Here is a 4,327-nt window from a genome sequence, read left to right as displayed (position 1 = left end):
GGCACCTTTAAGACCAAGTTTTATTCAGGTACAAGCTCTCCCTCCTCTGCGAGGACAGATCTGCATGTCCCCCCTCCCCCCCCAATAGTTAGCAATCCAAAAGAGTCCAGTGGAGCCTGAGCGGTGGGTGTTGCCTTCTGACACACTTCCAGTGATGTCAGGGGGTGTGGCCTATGCAAATGAGTCATGCTAATGACTTATGCTAATGAGTTCCTGCACCTCTTTTTCTACAAAATGACCCCTGGCGATACATACATTTTCTTGGGTTTCATTACCGCTTCTACTGTCGCCCACCTTGAGTTCCCGAAAGGTAGAAAGGCTGCTAAGTCGACACTTTAGAGAAACAGCTGTTGTACTCACTGGATGTACCGTTCAAGAAACAGGTCCGCTCTCCAGACTAGGTAAACGTCTCGGACGCCGACGGACTCTGAAGCCCCGAGGGTCTGCTTCAGGGTTCTGCAGCTCTCTTCCGCCAAGTCCCAGAGAACGTGGAAATGGTCGTTCAACAGCAAGAAAAGATCCACATTCTCAAAGGAGCCTTCGGGGGGCAGAAAGAGAAGATGCTATCAAGTTCCCCGTGACTCCAGAGCTTCAGCTACAGGGAGGGAGATTTGGGGCAGAACTTCAGGATAAACTTCCAAATGGTCGGAGCACCCTGACAGTGAAACCAATTGCCTGGGGGCGGGCAAGCTTTTCCCTTGAGGAACGTATAGGAGCAGAGGGTGGGTAGCCATCTGTTGGGGATGCTCTAGCTTTGGGTTGCCCACACTGAGTAGCGCAGGGGTCTCCAACATGATGCCCTACCTGTCCCACTGACAGCTTTCCTGGTACCCAGAGGTCTTAGAAAGTAAGACAACAGGATTTGCTCCTGCTCCATATCTTTCTAACATCATATACGATGGTTATAGATGGGCTTCCTCCAGAGCACGTTTTGATGCCCTACCCTCTAATTTGTTACAAGGAAGGTTTTTGCGTTGGCCTATTTCACAAAGATGTTGCCCTTGTACAAATCTTGAAATAGAGTCGGTCTCACATATTCTGTTGCATTGTAACTTTTACGTTAGGGAGAGACAGCTGCCAATTTTCCCATTGTTGTCCAAATTTAAACCCTTGGATGTCCAGCGGAAATTTGCGGAATTAAGGATTTTAACTTTTCTGCTGGAAGACCCGAGAGAGAGGATATCTTCAGCCGTTGCAAAATTTTGCTTCCTGGCTCTTAAAAAGAGGAAGCTTGTACCCTAGATATAATGTGTTGCTCCTGCATTTGTTTTAATGTTCTTTTATATATCCGTTTGAATGTTATGTAGCTATTTATTATGTACTTTATATTATTATTCTTCTTGGGAATGTTCTAAATTGGCTGGTCACTTGACTGTATTAATAAACTTGACTTGAAAGTAAGACAGTCCAGGTGGGATGTTTGCCCAGCACGATTTCTGGCTGACTGTGCAGATTAAAAGGCCTCCCGTTAAGCATACTTTTTGCTTGAAGTGTCGAAGAGTTACTATTAGAGTTCTGCAAGGGTGGACCCGCAAGAAACTTGCGGGGAGGAGGCATTCCCCCACCTTTGCTTCCTTCCCTCTCCCCCTCCCCCTTTCTTTCTCTCCCCAAGCCAATCCCTCCTATTTCTTTACAACCCTCCAGCAAGTTGATCTTTCTCTCTCTCTCCCCACAAGCCATCCCCCTTCTTTCTCCCCCCCAAGCAAATACCCCCATTTTTCACTTTCTCTTTCCCCCCCAAACCAATCACCCCCTTCTTTCTCCCCTCCTTTCCCCCTAATTTTGAGCCCGGCAGCGGTGGCAGTGCCTGGGAGGCTGAGCCAGGGCAGGCTCAGCCATAAAGCCACCCGCCGCTTTCCGTCCTTCTTTGCTCCTGGCTTCCCAAAAGTGGAGAAGCCTGTGAAGGCCTTGTCGCTAGGAAAGCCATTGCTAAGGGCAGTCACGTGCTCAGAACTTTCCAAGGAGAGAGAGGGAGGGGGAGAGAAAGTTCCTCGTCGTTGGTAAGTCCTTTCTCTGCACATGAGCAGAAAAGGCTGTTGTACTTTTGGGAAGATTTAAATATCCCCGGATCCTTTTTAAAAAGTTTTTAGATTTTTCTGCACAGCTAGGGGGTGCCCCAAATGTGCAGGATAATCTCTTTTCCCTCCATGTGCCCCTGATCTGCGGAAATAAGCATCCGCACACAGGGGGCCATGTTGGGAATTAGATATATAGATACATCCTTGCTATCTGACATTTTGTGGTTGACTCTGCCTCCCGTGGCAGCCATCTTGTGATTGCGCCCACCGCCCTGTGTCAGAATTCCAAAGGTGCCCACAGGCTCAGAAAGGTCAGGGAACCCTGATCTAAAGTATCCCTCCACTGGACCAGTTTCTGTGGTGGAACAGATTCATTCGCAGCAGACACATCCAGTCCACACCTCTGAATCCCAGTGCCAGGAGACAACATCAGGGGAAGGCCTCAGCCTTACTGGTTGGCCCCTGTGTGAGACAGGAGGCTGGACTAGATAGACCCTCCGTGGTCTGATCCAGCAGGGCTCTTCTGGTGTTCTTCTCAGGGGAAGGCCTCGGTCTCCCTGCCCTGCTGTTGGCCCTCCAGAGGGACTGGCTGGCCCCTGTGTGAGACGGGAGGCTGGGCTAGATGGACCCTCCCTGGTCTGATCCAGCAGGGCTCTTCTGGTGTTCTTCTCAGGGGAAGGCCTCGGCCTCTCTGCCCTGTTGCTGGCCCTCCGGAGGAACTGGTCGGCCACTATGTGAGACAGGAGGCTGGACTAGAGGGACCCTCCCTGGTCTGATCCAGCAGGGCTCTTCTGATGTTCTTATCAGGGGAAGGCCTCGGCCTCTCTGCCCTGTTTTTGCCCCTCCAGAGGAACTGGCTGGCCACTGTGTGAGACGGGATGCTGGACTAGAGGGACCCTCCCTGGTCTGATCCAGCAGGGCTCTTCTTATGTTCTTAGCAGGGGAAGGCCTCGGCCTCTCTGCCCTGTTGTTGGCCCTCCAGAGGAACTGGTTGGCCCCTGTGTGAGACGGGAGGCTGGACTAGAGGGACCACTGGGTCTGATCCAGCAGGGCTCATCTGATGTTCTAAACAGATTAAACTTCTAGATACCTGGAGGATGACCTGAAGTACCTTCAGTGCAGGTGTACACTCACTCATCAACATGGATCCAATACCTTTCAAACAACTAGTGTGGTATAGGGGGTTAAGTCTGTTGGACTAATATCTAGGAAATTCAGGTTCGAATCCCTGCTCATGCCACAGAAGCTCACCAGGTAGCCATGGGCCAGTCACACTCTCTCAGCCAAACCTACCTCACAGGATTGTTGTGAGAATAAAATGGAAGAGAGGAGAATGGTGTAAACCCCCTTTGGGGAGAGAAGTGGGGTATATATGAACTAAAGAAATACATCTTTCCAAAATCGTCAATCAATAAAAAATGGTTTTCTAGGGACCATACAATTGGAAATGTCTCTGGCAAAAAGAGACCATTTAGTGCAATTGAGCCCATCCCAGTACCCGTACGACCAATGCTCCCTCTAAGCTGTGGAGTCTTGTGAGCAAAAATTCTACTTTGTGAGCGACTGGCATTAATGTTGTGAGCGAGCAATTTAGCTGCTGCATAAATCAGTTTGCTCTGGAGCCCTCCTTCCTGAGCTGAGACAAAAACGTGTGAGCCGGAGGCTAAAAAACTGTGAGGTGGCTCACATGAACTCAGCTTAGAGGGAATGCTGCCTACGACCACCCAGCATCCTCACCTGACTGCAACAGGGGAGTAAGGATGACGCTGTTGATCCGTGCCAGGTACGCCGAGAAGGTTTCTTCGGTTCGTAGCAACAAGCTGGCCACTTCTGCGACGCTCATGTCCTAAGAGAGCACAAAGACTCAGAGTCAGATGAAAGCCACGGAGGCCTGGCCATTTCCTCCAGGGTCCACAAAGAAAGACCACGAGACTAAGGAATGGCTACGGTTGCCAACCTACAGGTGGGGGCCAGAGTTCAGAAAGCCAGGTTGGTGTTGTGGTTATCTGGTAGAACTGGGTTTGATTCCCTGCTACTCCACATGCAGCCAGCTGGGTGGCCTTGGGCCAGTCACAAATTCTCTCAGAGCTGTTCTCTTAGGAGCAGTCCTCGAAAGAGCTCTCTCAGTCCCACCTACGTCACAAGTTTTCTGTTGTGGGGAGGGGAACGGAAAGGAGGCTGTAAGGTGCTCTGAGACTCTGAATGAAGGGTGGGGAAGAAGAAGAAGAAGAAGAAGAAGAAGAAGAAGAAGAAGAAGAAGAAGAAGAAGAAGAAGAAGAAGAAGAAGAGGAGGAGGAGGAGGAGGAGGA

Source organism: Gekko japonicus, unplaced genomic scaffold, assembly GCF_001447785.1.
Source record: "Gekko japonicus isolate JY-2015 unplaced genomic scaffold, Gekko_japonicus_V1.1 scaffold165, whole genome shotgun sequence".
In the NCBI taxonomy this organism is placed as follows: domain Eukaryota; kingdom Metazoa; phylum Chordata; class Lepidosauria; order Squamata; family Gekkonidae; genus Gekko; species Gekko japonicus.
The sequence above is the reverse complement of the archived record's forward strand: the minus strand, read 5'-3'. Positions refer to the sequence as shown.